Genomic DNA, 16,800 nt, shown 5'->3' with positions numbered 1-16,800 from the left:
TGATGTTTTCTCATATTTGAACATACTATAATATAAATTATTACTCACTCAGATAATATGCAAAAAAAAAAAAAAAAAAAAAACCTCTGTCAATTACAGTCTAATAACAATTAACAATTGATTTAGATAAAAGAACAGGAAAGTTACTGTAACTGTTACTGTGGTATGAATGTCAGTGTATGGGATGATGCATAAGTGTCCACTGTGTTGGCTGATATGGAACTAAAACAACAAAACACATGAATTTACAAGAGAACAGCTGGAGAATAACTGTCCACTGGAGTGACCACTATGCATGAAAGGGTTAATATTCATTTGCTGCCTAATATATCCAACCAAGATAAAGGGGCTATTGTAGTGAAATAATCAATATTTTTACCATTTCTCCTGTCAGTGGTCAGAATGTTTTGGCTGATGGGTGTAAAGTCACATGATATGGTCAGTGGGCTGAGTGTGGGTTTAAAGATGTACAATAAAATACTCTGAATGTAATTACTGGGGATGAAAATTAGCACTGATGCTAACTCCGGCATATTTACATGTTTATACTGAAATGGAATGCATAAATGTGTTCATTTATGTGCACTGTCCCACCTAAATAAATAAATAAATAACGTCTAAAATTTACTTAGGGGGTCAAATAAGTGGCCATTTTTGTCAAAAAAAAAAAAAAAAGAATTGTAAGAAATGCATAGAACTGTGTTAAAATAATGCTAATACATCTGTGCACAGACTACTGATATTATTTGACAGTGGAAGCTATATTTTCAGAAATATTGGATTTTGAATAGCACGTGTATGTGAAAACTTTTGCTGGTGGACGGACGTGACAGTGGACGGACGTGACATTACCCATGATGCTCTGGTCAGTACCAGTACTTTATTAGTAATAAACTTATAAACTTACTATTGCTAATTCTCCTCTTATTCATAAATGTTAGTATTGTGGATCTAAAACAATAACAGCTGACACAAAAACACAAAATGTGACAGTGGACAGATGTGACATGGTTGTTACAGATCCCATCATACTGATGCTCGGCAGCCATGTCACCATTTCCACAAATGATCCCTGTGCAAAAACTAGTATCATAATTATTTATTGTATAGTTTATCATCATACTAAAGAGTAAATAACAACATAGAATTGCTATTTCTTTATAAAAATGCTTATTATTAGAAAACTGTTGATTTAAAAAGTGACATGTGACATTCTTAATGTATGTATTGACGTAACATAAGCAGGATGGATCAGCACCATACTCCATATTGCAACCTGTAAAAATCAAACATGTGATATGTAGGATAGAATCTTCTAAGAAAAAAATGGGGAATCTAAAAGAATAGAATATTTGTTTTTCAGGTAAATTCAGTTAAAATATAACTTGGCCATTTGTGGCATGAAAATATAGCATTAATTGTGATGAAATTGGACATTTTCGAGCTGAAAACATAGTTCATATGACCATCAACATGTTGCAACAGAACTGAAATCCTGTAAATTTGCATAACTTACATTTACCAACACAAAGTTCCTTTGGGGATTCACTTATATCAATTTCTTATGCACAAAGACATAAATAAGACGTTTAAGCAAATTTTAGCCGATAAATAAATAAATAAAACCAATTAAAAGGATCTAAGTCAAAATATAGTATGCTATTGTGAAACATAGTGTCTGTCAGCCAGGACTGAAGTAAAATGAATAAATGCATTAAGCACTGCAGCATTTCAGACCATACCTGTATGAACTACTTACATAAAGTAGAAAAAAAAATGGACAATTAGCCCAGACATTTAAAAGCAACATGTCTCTGCTTTTGACTAAATTACAAGTGGGGAGTAGATTAGACTCAACTTTTTTATGTGTAGGAAGTAGTTAAAGTTTTAGATCAAAAGAAGCTAAATTGCTTATGCAAATGACTGTGAACACATTTTGGAGAAAGATGCACTAACTTCCGTCTAAAATTTGATTACCCCTGCTGTTACTTGTTCATTTACTGCTTCTGTCTTTGTCTTGTTTCATTTCTTAAAAAAAAAAAAAAATTAGGAACTAGCTCCAACATTGTTCAGGAGGTTTTATTAGAAATGAATATGGCTTTAAGGACAGAAATATCGCTATTGCCTTGTTACTGTTTGTTTTGTTGTAAAGTATAATATTTCAGCCTAAATCTTAAAGACTTAAGAAACAAAATAGCTGCTCATACTTTTCTCACATATTGCAGTTTTTCTGTACATAAAGTTTATATATTTTTACTTTAGATTAGGCCTTGAGAAAAGACCTATGAGATTTGCCTGTTGAGTGTTTATGTCGAACAGTCCTGGTGAATTCTAAGACAAGAAAAACTCCTCAGTGGATCTGCATTTATGTGCATGGACTAAACTCAAGAAAATTAATAGATCGAGAGCATATTTTAGTGATATTTAAAATTGACTGTGTTTACATGCACATCAGTATGTCAGCTACTGTTCTGTGTTTTCTAGTATCCTGTCTTTGTACACTGTTGCCCAAAAGTTGGAATAAAATATTTGTATTTGTTGTCATGAAATGATTGTGACAATGTGATTTATTCTTGATTGATAAAGTGTAACTGGGACTCAGTATGTAATTACAGTACTTGGTCAAAGATGATTACTGATGTGTATAAATAGGAATAAAAAGAGGAATGTGTGAAAACAAATTAATCCAACTTCATGGGCAACAGTGTGTTTATACATCCCAATTTTAGCATCCTGGATATGCCTTTATCACTGTTTTAGAAAAACCATTCAAAACTTCAGTAGCATCTAGGATACTGTTACCTTATCCTGGTTGCTGATGGTTGTGGATTACTGCACAGTCATAAAATAAAGTAACAGAAATGCAAACATGGTGGCTGCAGTGAAAGCATCTCACTACAGAGGCAACAAGTGGTGCCAGGCACAACAAGCCCCGCCCCTTGCATGTATTGTAGCTTATTTTGGCATCGATCCAGCTGATGCCATGTATCAAGTAAATGGGAGGAAAAAAAAAGATTTTAAAAATTCATTAAAAATTTGAACTTTGACCTACTTTTCTAAAAATGTAACCACATGTACTCTGGGTCACTGGAAGTCTATACAGTTGTCCCTCACTATAATGCAGTTCACCTTTCACAGCCTCGCTGTTTCGTGGATTTTTTTTTAGTGCAATTTTGCATGCTTTTTTTTTTACAGCGTATGAATGTGCATTGTGTTCTGCATCCTGATTGGCTAAGGGACTGTAGACCATTGTTAATCAGTCTCCTCCATGCCGTGTCTCCTGAACAGTACAGAATGTGTATGGCTTGCCAAATTTACATAAATGTTTGATCGCTGGCAGTGTGACTCTGAAGTGCTGTTTGTTTGCAAGTTTTCTCCCTGACAAAACCCACAACGTCGATGAAACGTTCTGCACCGACAAAGGCACCTGCAGTCGCACCCAAAAGGCAGAGGAAGATGCTAACCATCGCACAAAAAGTTGGACTTCTGGACATGCTGAAGGAAGGTAGAAGTTACGCGGCTGTAGGGCGCCATTACGGAATAAATGAATCTTCGGTTCGTTACATAAAGAAGGAGGAAAATAACTTAAAGACGACAGCAGCAATAAGTATAAGTATAAGAAATAAACATAAGAAATGTGAGAAAATGTTAATGCCTGTCTGAGAAAAGTGTATGAAGTGTGTGGTGAGGGGTTTTACAGCCTTAAAACATATCTAATAATTGTAAAAAATAAAGCTGACTGCTTTGCGGATTTCGCCCATCGTGGGTTATTTTTAGAACGTAACCCCCACGATAAACGAGGGACCACTGTAAACCCAATTTGGTATGAATTCAACCAATAGTTTTGCTGCCTACAGAAATGTGAAATTTAGCCCATTAAAAGTAAATGGGGAAAAAAAGATTTTAAAAAATTCATAAAACATTTGAACTTTGACCTACTTTTCCCAAAATGTAATCAGATCTATTCAGGATCACCGGCAATCTATAAACCCAATTTGATATGAATTCAACCAGTTTTGCTAGAGTGTTAACTATCAAAAAAACAAACAAACAAACAAACCAAACCAAAAACAATACCCCTTGCCTCCCCTTTGGGGAGTGGTGTAAAAATCAGACCAAGTCAGTCAGACTAAATGGAAAAAGCATCAGAATGCTGACAGTTTCAAGTCTGTAGTGAAACAACCAGTAGAACAAAAAAAATAGTGCAACATGTCAGGTCATTATGGAAAATCTGACACACACATTACGATGTGGATGAACATTAAATCCAGTGACTGAAGTCCATCAGGACGACCCTCTGCCATCAGTCATGACTGCAGATCCTCCTCCTCATTGTCCTCCATGGTTTGCCTGTGGACCTCATCTCCCACTACTGCAGTAGATGAATACCATTTAGACAAATCCACAATGTGATGTTATCATTTAATAGAATTAAGTGAGCTACATACCAAAGCGGTGTTATTGTCTATAGCCACAGTAACTTTTAAAGTTTAATGTCAGATTAAATAATAGGCTATGTTATAAATATGGCAGGGGCCTGCACAAACAGCAGCAGTTATAATTAAGAAAGATAATAATATTTGTTATGTAAACAGGAATATGAGTAGTCAGATTACCTGTATGTCATGTAAATGCTAGCCTATATCCCAAATATGATCAAAACTGGGATACGCCTCACAATTGCGACACTATTGTGCAAGTAAAACAGTCACTGTTGATCCGCAAAAGTTATTAAAATGTATTTCTGTCTGTTTTCCTATTGCTGTAGGTGAGGATCCTTTCTTGTAAAGTCAGAAGAAATAGAAATGTGTGCTTTATTTAGTCAGTGGCTTAAATCTATACAGTATCTACATATATTAAATATCTACATTAAAAGATGGCAGAGAGTATGAAAGATATGAAATATGAATACACAATATTGAATAAGGTGTCTTTGATCCTTATTATTCAATAATACATAATCCTCACACTAAGTTATGGCGTCAGTAATATAAGCATGTGGGCCGGTTCCATCCGGACACCTCGGCTTTGCCCTTTGTACAATAATTGTTTGTTCTGGCTGACTGAGCCGCGTATCTCCCACTGATAACGCTAAACACAATTTCCCCAGGAGCAGTCTTTCCAGCGAAAAAAACCATGAAGTCCATTTCCTAGTAAAGGGCAACTTAAAGAGGGTGAAACAGGACCCTCCGCGCTGAACATGATGTGTTCAGCATGTTAGATTCCTGGACAGGGAATTTATATTTGTAACCTTAAAGGGCAATTAAAGGATATATATAGCTCTACTTTACATCTGTCTACCATCATGGCATTGATAGATGGCAAAGACGGTTTCTGAGCTTAACCTTCACCTTGTAAACCACTTACTGTGCATATCATATTTGTGTAACCTAGAAATATACTGGACATGTCTTCCTCCATGAAAAAAACAGAACAAAAACTAATTTCAATATGTTATATCTCATGCCATATCTCCATACATAAAAATACACAAAAATGACTACAGATGCTGTAAAAATCCATTGTTTCTGGTGCCTTTTTGAACCATGTTGTTTCATCGTACCCTGCACATCTGCTGTTTCTTATTTCAGCTGCCTAAAGGGGACATGACATCTGCTTCTACTCTCTATTTTCCACATCCACACCAAAGTCTAAGGACAAACGCAGAAGCATCTTAAAGTGTAATACTACTGATGGCCACTAGAGGCTGTCTCCTTAAAGGCCTGACTCCCATTGATTTAAGTCACAGGTGTCAAACATGCGGCGCGGGGGCCAAATCCAGCCCGCGAAAGGGTCCAGTCCGGCCCGTAGGATGAATTTGTGAAATGCAAAAATTACACTGAAGATATTAAGAATCAATAGTGTAAAAATCATTTTATTTCAGGTTCTATACAGACACATATAAATCAGTTAGATCTCAGCTCAGTCAGACCAGAAAAAGACGATCATAATAGCCTATAAATAATGACCACTGCAGATTTTATCTTTTTTTAGTGTAAAAAAAGTGAAATTACATGAAAATGTTTATATTAACAAACTATCCTTTTACAAAAAATGTGAATAACCTGAACAAATATGAACAACGTGAAATGTCTTGAGAAAAGTAAATGCCATTTTATCAATACTCTGCCTGTTACTAAATGTTTTGTGTATTTGTAATTGTAATGTAAGTTGTAATGCACATATGTAAATGATAAACTGATAAACTGAGGCAGAATATTGTGAAAACTGCACTTGTTTTTCTTAAGATATTTAAAGTTGTTCACATTATTCAGATTTTTAAGGAAACATCGTAGATGTAAACATTATCATAATGTAATTTTACTTTTTTCACTGGTACTGTTTTACTGGTCTAGCCCACTTGAGAACATATTGGGGTGAATGTGGCCCCTGAAACTAAACTGAGTTTGACACCCCTGATTTAAGTGGACTGAATTTCCATCAAAAAAAATTGCAGTCAGTCTCTTTTCCCAGGAGTTATTCTGATTTCATTTAAGTTGGACTCTCTGTGAAAGGTTCTAAGGTTCCACCTTTAAGTTATTTCTCCATTAATAAGATGTCAGGCCAAATAGAAAGCTTGGACGACTGTCGTGTCGGGGTGTGACTGACAGCTGTATGTAATGATGTATTTTTCTGACAGTTTGACTGGAGTTGTGGTTAATCTGGTTCTTAAGTCTGACATCGTGATACCATAAAACTCATTTCTAGGTCAGTCAAACAGTCAATTTCCAGCAGAGCTTGTATGCTTCTTTACTACAACTTCTTTCTAAATGAGACATCAATCAGGGTTCAGAAGGGGCTAAATTCATCTATTTAAATCATCCATCCATCCATTTCCTAAACTGCTTAGTCCTTGTGAGGGCCACAGGAGTGCCAGAGCCTATCCTGAGTGGTGAAGGTGGGGTGCACCCTGGATCTGAAGCCAGTTTATTGCAGTTTATTGTAAGGACAGGATACAGACAAACAACTATTGACTCTCAGTTTCACACCTATGTTAACAATATCGATTAGCCTATTATAGTGCATGTGTCTGGATGGTAGGAGGAAGCCATATCACCCACAGAGAACCCATGCAGACATGAAGAGAACATTAAACTCCACACAGAAAAGCCCACACTGGCCAGCGCTGGAATCACAACAGGACATCCTGCTGTGAGGTGACAGTGCCACCACTGTGCCCCACTGTGTCCTCCTCATTTAAATCACACACAGTCATTAGTGAAATTTTCCATATCAGTTTTTTACCTACAGTCTGAGGCGCCGTAAAGTGTGTGTGTGTGTGTGTGGGTGTGTGTGTGTGTGTGTGTGTGTGTGTGTGTGTGTGTGTGTGTGTGTGTGTGTGTGTGGGGGTGACAAATTCATGGGACCCAGCATTTCTGGGGGGCCCATAGAGCAGTGGAGGGGGTCCAGTGGATACAGGTTAGAAGTTGTGAAAATTTGATGTAAGATCTGCTGTATGGTAGAGGCATAGAAGCCGGGAGTCAGACATTGAAAGCATGTTAGCTTTCACTTCACGCCAGCATTAGTTATGTTAGTTACGGACCACATGGACTGCACCGCTTTCTTTTTGCGGCTCTGCCATGGTAAACACCTGTGAAATGAGGGCGTGGCTTGTGTTTATATCAAGGGGGCAGGGCCTGGCTGGGGGCGTGTTTGTGTTGTAGTGACGTAATGATGTAGTGACAGATGTTTTGGTATCGGGACGGTGTCAGAGAACTGGTAAGTGGCGTATTCAACCCTAGAGACACTAGTGGTAAGGAGAAGAGCCTCCATTCAACCCCTAACAAGACATTTAACCATTACTATTACTATGAGGATGGTTAATTAAGGTACAAATCTTGCATAGTTCCTCTTTAACTGGACAGCACAGATAAATGGCTGACAAAAGAAAACATGAAGTATGAGAATGTCATAATCCAATAAAAGCCTTATTCTATATCAGAATGCATAAAGATGTGGTTTGGCAGATGCAGTGGGAACTAATATTAGTTAACTAAGTGTGCTTAACTAGTATCACTCCATTGATATAGAAACTTAACTTTACTTATCAATTTCATCCCTTTCTTCTGCTCTTTGCTGTCACTTATACAGTGGTAGAATGACAGCTGGATGTTTTTATGGAGGTAGATTGATGTCTCAACTTGACAGTGGGATAGTTTACAATAATAACACTGTCAAATTTCATAAGTAAATGTTTGAGGTGTACAACTTTGCCATGTCAGAACACTAGCTCCCCCACAACCCCTCATATTCTTCTCTGCTCCTTAATCTGAATTTGTTCACTTATGTTTTCACAAGGAGCCAAGATAACAATGGTCAAAATACTACTTCAAAATAACATTTAAAAACCATCATGGTAACTGTCATCACTTCTAATATCGTGTGTATGGGCCATGGTGATAAACATAAACTAGAGTTTTTAAAAATCTTTAAGCCTTTCTTGTAGATGAGGGGTCAAATCATCCATATTAGTGTGGAGAGGGTCTGGATCAGTGCAGTGCAGCTGTTAACATTTAGCACCAAAGTTGCAGGATACACCTGCGTATATGATTGCTATGGAATTTATACTGAGACACAAAATTGGTGGGTGTCCATCATTGATCAACAGCAGGTTGTATGGCCTGGCTGGAAACTGAAAAGCAATCAAAAAGCCCCTATGTAATTGAAATGTCCCTGTTGTGTATAGATGTCTGAGAAGAGGAATGACAAATCAATAATGTTTGCTATTAAGTTGCTCTTTTTTGCTCTCCATTTTCAGAGGAGGGGGATGGGTAGCTTAAAAAAATTGCTCCCTGTCAGATGCGTTTGCATCTTGCGGGGTTCAATTTATCTAAGGTCCAAAAATAAAGAAATTGCTGCCTCCCTGTTGCCTTGAGCTTGGAGAAATAAACAGTCAATATTTGCTCCTGGGGACCTGCAAGAGGACGCTCACATAAATCACCCAGCATGCACCTGTCCAAAGAATCAGCAACAGAGTCCTGTGTCATCGCGTTTAGTATCACGCTGCTGCTCAGGCTCCCCTTCATCTTTGAATCAATGTGCCAGGGGGCACTCAGAGCTGCGGTGGCACTCCATAGTGGAGGGACAGAGGATGAAAATTACTTTTCCATCGTTTCCCATTGAGCTACCAGCGGCCTGTTTACATGCACTTCAATGCTGATGTGATGAAGATCACAAAGTATTGGCCTCACGCTGGTTTCCCAAAAGCATATCATTTTCTTTCATTTCCCTCTTTATATGTAAATAAATAGCAGTCATGCAGAAAGGCAGGCAGTATGATAATTTGATTTTTGCATCAAAGTGTTTATGTGCATATCAACTGTCTATTGTGAAATTCTGAGCACTAACAATGTAAAGACCATTTATGTTCAATACCAGTCAATTAATGTCTTTATACAGTAAAATCATTACTATCTTTTGAATAATTTAAAATCAGTTTGTTTTGTAAACAATCTGTGTTTTCTTTCGTGGTACAGTACATTGTTGTGGGGGAAAGCAGCTGAGGCTCTAATGGCAATCTGATGTTTGCCATATCTCTAGCTGACAGTGAAAGGACATCCAGCGGGGAAAATGAGTTTGGATATATCACTGGTCCAGCCATTTCTGATGCCCTTTTGTGAGACAAATACGACCTGTCCACAAATGCAACAGGAGTCTCGCATCACATCCTGTGTCAATGGAGACTGGAAGAGCCTGTAGCTGCTGTCATAGGCAGGAAATGGGCCTCAATGCCCGACTCTGCAAGACTGATAGACTTCCATTGACCAAAGCAATCTGCTAGGACAACAGAGGTTTAGTACTCTCTAGACATGTTTTAAGATGTAATAAAAAATGCTCTGCCTTGAACAACAATTATCTTGGCCGAGGACATTATGTGATCACTCACATTTGTCTCTTTTTTAGCAGGATTACACTAAAACAACAGCACTGATTTTCATGAAACTTGTGTAACTGTAGGGAACAAACCAGAGCTGCATATGTTTGGGAGCAGATCCGATTTAGATTTCTTGCCATGCTTTAACACCGGAGAACTCCAGACTTATTAAAAACTGTGAAATAAGAACGGATAAAATAAAATAAACTCCAATAACCACCAACCGACCTTATTACCATAGTAACAGTCAGTTACACTGGCACCAACTGATATAAAGGAGGAAATGTGGGTCATAATTTGTGGTTTCTTTGTGGTTTAATAATATGTAGAATGAAAAGTGTAAACTATTGGTCTGTACCGCCTGGGTAGAGTTTGTGTCAGACATAGTTTTTTCTACAAAACATTTAATGAAACTACTAAAATTATGTTTATTATAATGTACAGTGTGTTTGCTCTTGTATTCTATTGTTTGTTTCTTATATTCAGTTTTTACTGTTGGCCATGTTGCTGCTGCACTATGATTTCCCAGTTTGGGATCAATAAAATCTATCTATCTATCTATCTATCTATCTATCTATCTATCTATCTATCTATCTATCTATCTATCTATCTATCTATCTATCTATCTATCTATCTATCTATCTATCTATCTATCTATCTATCTGTCTGTCTGTCTGTCTGTCTGTCTGTCTGTCTGTCTGTCTGTCTGTCTGTCTGTCTGTCTGTCTGTCTGTCTATCTATCTATCTATCTATCTATCTATCTATCTATCTATCTATCTATCTATCTATCTATCTATCTATCTATCTATCTATCTATCTATCTGTGTCTTTTTTTAAAACACCCATAATCTAGGTTTTGTTGACTGCAAACGTGTCAGTGTTGAATTTCCAATGTCTACCTTTAGTTCCTGGTGTGCATTTTCAGATCCATGTCACACTTGCAAATGCTGAAAACAAGTCACTCCAAAATATTTGTGATGTCATATTGTATTATTGTCATGCTCTGTCCCTTCAGCTGAGATTTTAGGTAAACACAACAGAAAAGCGCTTCCCCCTCAGCAGGTGAACGGGAAAACATCCTGACAGTGTCAAACTGTTCACAGACTGCACTTGATGTACAGTGAATATCAATAACTGCACTGTGGATGAACAAGAGGTGAGAGTTGTTTTGGGTGGTGGAGGACTTTAATTTCTCAGATGTCTTTGCAGACGTTTTGTCTGCTTTAACAGTGTGTTTTTACGTGAGTACTTAGACCGCCATTAGCTTCAGTTAGTGTTATATTATTACATTATGTAAATGGTTAATGTGAATTGCATAAATACATAATTAAAGATTTTTCATATGAAATATGTAGCGAAACAGTGGAAAATATGTTACTGCCAAGCATGAGTAATGCTTTTGAAACCAGTGTTTTGTCTCTTAGTCTAATTGTTTTATCAGTGGGATATTCATTGGAGTGGAATACGGACAGACGGCTGGCGGGAGAAAAATTGAGATTCATACTGGATAATGGCTTCTCCTCTTCCCATTTTTTCCATCTGCCAGTCTATCCCTCTGTCTGCTTCTTTTTCTCTCTTGCACACATGCATCCCTCTGGTGTGACACAAATGCTTTCAGGGGTCCTGGCAATCTGTTCAATCATTGCCTTTTGCAGGTCTTTATACAGCTCCCCAAGGTCTAATTATCAGTGACAGAGACTTTACCCGGTTGAACAAATGACAGGGTTTAAAGATTTGGATCATCATCACCTCAGTAAGCAGAAGGTTTTAATGTAAAAACCCTTTAATAGTTTGTGAGATAAGTGTTAATAGATGAAACCCATCCTCAGCCTTTAGGTGACGAAAAGGCAGATAGACGGGAACATAAATGAGATGGAGTCTTAATGTTCACAGGCACATTTTTAATTGAAAACGACATTTAGAGGGGATCATATCCTGCAGATGGATATCTTTAATTTCTGAAGCGTCGGACAGACCAGCATCATGCAAAGATTCAGGATCAGAAGAAGAACCTTTGCTATTATTATTTCTTTTTTTTTTTTTCATATGATTGATAATGTACTTACATTGACCATGACACCTGTTTTCAAAGAAGTGCATCCCACACTTTTTCAGCTCTAACACTTGTCCACATTTATTTTGTTTGAGGATGAATTGCACTGTTCCTTGCTGTCTTAGTCATTTCTCTGTTAGGACATAGGAGTTACAGCAAAAGAGACAAATGTGAGTCATATAGATTAAACACTTAAATTATCAAGACGTCTGTGAGTCTGTCTGTCATAACAGGCTGTTGAACAAACACAAGCGAGGGAGACACGAAAAAGTCTATGAAAGTCAAATCAGAAACACAACTGAATGATGAGGATCCAAGATGAGATAAGTGCTGATCGAAGTCTGTTTCCTAAACCTCCCTCTCAAGTTTCTTTTGACAGTGCTGCTTTGTGATACTGAATCTAATTTGGGCACATTGGGTAGCTTCTCCAGCGTTGTTGAATTGGGGCGACTGGAAGCTGTGAATTGCATTTATCAACTGAAGAAGTTAACGGCATACCAGGTGGGATGATATGAAGGCATTGCTTCAACAGTGAAGGAGAGAATACAAAGTTAATCTAAAAGCAGTGGGAGGTGTTCAGTTCTGCATATGACAGGCGGGGGGGAGGCATTTTATATTCCATGCAAAGCATAGCTTTTCTGCAGAGATCTTAATGAAAACCTGGGATGAACATTGTCATCCTTGATGTCTCCTGTTGTGCTCTGCTGCTTCTCCCGAGATAGCTTATGGAAAACCTCTTGTCAGTGCTTTATCGAACTTAAAGATAACGACGTCTCCTAATGCTATCATTGTGCATGAATTTGTAGGTCCCACTGTCTCTGTCTTTATCAGCTCATTTCTGGTAAGATGAGGGAGGAGCTGCCCAAAAAAACAAATTATTATTATGTGCATGATCTGTGACGACCCATGTCAAATTTATGCCAAATTTTGCTTGTGACCATGAGCTACTATCTTAAAAATCCAAAAAAGATGCTCTGTAAGTTCTAAACCGGCACTGTTTTTGCCTCATAAAGTTTTTGCAAGTAATAGTTAGTTGTAGTAGTTTTGAGTTATACACACATTATAAGTGTAGTGTTAGCATTCCAGCCATGTTTCCGGTGCCATTCACCCAGATAGAAAAAGAAATGAGAGAAATACAAAGTGTAAATGCCAAGTTGGAGAAATATGTTGTGTCTACCTGTCAGCTGTCACTCCTCCTCAGCACTGACTCCTCATTTTTGCGCTGTGCATGAATATGAAGGTTTGTTTATATTAAGCAGCATGTCTATTTTAGAAAATTCCATCACAGTCATTTTAAGCCTGTTGTCAGAGTAATGAGATGATAAGCAATTTCTACTGAGTTTATATGAAGGCACTGCAGGAACCAGAGCACTTCTCTACCAGCTGCCACCAAATTGGGATGAAAATCATGGTGTTATGCAAACACTGATAATGTATATACTGATTATCAGGGCTCAACAATAAGTTTTGCCAACTTTCCTGGGGATAAAATGACATTTATGATCTAGAACCTGAACTTCCTGTTTGGGCGAGTGATAGGAAAAGATCTGATTATGGAAAGTGTGAGCTGTCCTACATCCTTTGTGCAGTTTGTGCATTAACACCTTCATGCATAGTGGACAACTATTCTACAGCTGTTCTCTTATATATTCATTAGTTTTGTTGTTTTAGTTTCATATCAGCCAACACAGTGAACACTTACGCATCATACCATACACTGCAATTCATACCATTACTGTCACTTTGCTGTTCTTAATAAACCTGATATGCACTAACATGTTTGAGTGTAAATCAATGGCTAATTGTTATTAGACTGTAATTAACAGCTTTTTTTTTTTTAATACAAAGAGGTTTTTTTTTGCATATTATCTCCATGAAGTGAATAATAACTAGTATTGGAGTATGTTTAAATGTGGGAAAACATCTGATTAGCAGCATTAAAAATGTTTTTATTGCATAGTATTCCATACCACTTTCTGATATTAAGTTTTAAATACGTGTTTCTTTGCTTCAAAAATTAAATGCAAGGTGCCTGACTGAGTGGACGTTTGTGTAACTCCTTAAAAAAAAAAAAAAAACTCAATCGCATTGTTTTTTTTTTAATACCTGAAGAGGAATAAAAACATTCAGGAAAAATATCTTGACTAAGGTTCTCATAATTCATGCATGAAAGGGTTAAAGATTAACTATATTCTTGATAATGATTGGTACCCACAAATGAAGAAAATAATTTGTATCAGTCAAGTAAAAACTGTTTCGACCAGCTGACTGTCTGACACAACAGTCTCATTACAAAAAAAAAAAAAGGAAAAGCTGAATATACCAGCTCTTGCAGCCCTTCACAAAATGTACCCAACTTAGAGTTAATTTACCGTTAGCATAATCTACATCTGCCACAGCAGAGAGGAAAAGCAAGCCCAGACTAAGTGGCACAAAGTTCGTGTTTCATTATGTGGCTCTTCATTTCCCCTGTTATTCATTTTCTGACCACTGGTGGGCTGCACAGCTGCAGCCTGCATTAAAAGCCCAACCACACATGGGTGGACAGAGGTCGTGTTTAGTGTCAGTGTCATGGAGGGGAGGTTTACACCAGCCACAGATGGTCCGCTCCCTTGAGCATTCGCTGTTAATCATTTATTTCTCATAGCTTTTCATTCACTCTCTGCTTTGTCTGGCACATGTAGGACTGCACATAAAATGCTCTCTACCTCATGCACTGTTAACAATATGAATATGAATATGAGCACTTGGCAGGATAAAGCCTGGAAACAAAAAGACCCCATGGACATTTATGTATGTATCAGAGTCATTTGTCCAGTGGTGATATTAGGTTAAATACCTTCAGATCCTTCTCTCCACTCTCACAGGACCAATCTTTTCTACACTTATATTTTCTTTCTCCATCTTTAAAACAATTCTGTACAAACAATAGCAAAACCTACTCGGCCTGATCACAATCAAGGGTACCAGAAGAGTGCACATATAGATAAAAAATAATAATGCTCTATCAAAAAATCAGACGGGCCATTTTATTTGTCTGATATTTCTCTTTTAAAGTCTAAAATTTTTTTGTATATGGTGTCTGCTAAAAATTTCGCAGGCTTGCCCGTCAAATCAGAAATTATTGGGTGTACGGACACTCCAGCCTAACAGCCTCCATATTTAATGCCTACAAAGATATACAAATGTTTCAGCGTGCAGGATAATCATGCATTGTTTATTGCATAGATGTCGTGTCCAAAGCATGCGTGCTGAAAAATTCCATATATTGACAGAAACAATAAAATTAGACCCACATATTTTGAATATGGTGTACGGACACTACTTGGTGTACAGACTCTACAAGATTGGAATGGAAATCTGGCTTACCACATGGTGGCATCTCTGTTAGATCTGTAACTAAGTCTTCCTGGTACAGGAGGAAATAAACATTTGTGAACAAGTTATAACAATATATCTATAAGGCATATACGTGACATTACTGATGGAAGTATATTGGTGTACGGACACTACATGAATTTTGGTGAACAATGCACCACTGAAAACATGTGGTTTGACATAAACATCCGTTTGCCACATTGTTACCAAATTTTCTGCAGCCAGGGAGCATACCAACATCTGTCTGGTTGTGCATATTTAGTCCTAATAATACTGAAATAACAGGTTCCCATTCTATTATTACAGTTTAAGGGATGTAAAAGAAGGGTTTTCAGAACAAAATGGTTGATTGTCTTAATACTGAAAATAAGAATTGATAATCAAACAGCTGTTCAACAAAAATGATCAATAAATGAAAAGCAGTGTGATGTCTGTATTTTGTAATAAAGAAGACACAGGAGTTGAGTTGTAATTATTTATTGTGTTACAAAACATTATGTACAATATTTTTGCTCTCTTATAACAATAAAATTGTGCACGTTTCCACGCTCATTGGGTCGCCATTTTATCAGTTTTTATCCGATTTTCTTAAAATTTGGAGGATTGCAAGATCTAGTAATAAGATGGACAAAGAAACATTTTGGGAATGGTTTTGGAGGTATCTCTTTGCAATACTGATTAATAACTGATGCAAATATACTTGTGCACCTTGATTGTGATCAGGCCGTTCTACAAAACAGTAGAATTGCTTGGACGAACCACGGTTTCTTTTTGACTTAAATATGGTGACCCTGTGGAAGAATACAGGATGCAGCAGATGCTTATCACTTAAGTTACTTTAACCCATAAAACCCAGCCCTACTTTTGTGTCAGTTCCCAAATGAAATTTTCTCTATATCTAACCTTTCTTAAGTGATTTGTCATCATTTACTATAATATTATCTTCTGTATTTTGCATTTTATGAGCATAAATCAGGTATTTTCCTGTAGTTAATTTACTGATCATGTAGATGTTCATAAAAGCTCAGATTAATGTTGAGGGTTGTTAGATCAAACACAGAAAACTGCAGAAAAAGTGACTTTTTCAGTAAAATGTATCATTAACTGAACATAAACCTCCATCCGTTGTCATTGATCAAACTGCATAGGGTTTTACTTTTGAATCACTGTTGTAGAAGATGATGGTGTTTCCACGTTCATTACAGAGCCTCTGAACGTCCAAATGTGTCATATCTGATGACCAGATGACAAACGGTATTTTACACTAATTATTTTCATGTATTGATAGGATGGGTTCTCTCCGGGTACTCTGGCTTCCTCCCACCATCCAAACACATGCACTGATAAGTTCATTTAAATTGCCCATAGGTGTGCATGTGAGAGTTGTTGGTTGTTCGTCTTGCAATGAACTGGCAACTCGTCCAGGGTGTACATCGTCTTCGCCCATAGGTAGCTGGGATAGGCTCCAGCACCCCCTGCAACCCTAGTGAGGAT

Source organism: Sphaeramia orbicularis, chromosome 16 (genome assembly GCF_902148855.1).
Source record: "Sphaeramia orbicularis chromosome 16, fSphaOr1.1, whole genome shotgun sequence".
In the NCBI taxonomy this organism is placed as follows: domain Eukaryota; kingdom Metazoa; phylum Chordata; class Actinopteri; order Kurtiformes; family Apogonidae; genus Sphaeramia; species Sphaeramia orbicularis.
The sequence above is the reverse complement of the archived record's forward strand: the minus strand, read 5'-3'. Positions refer to the sequence as shown.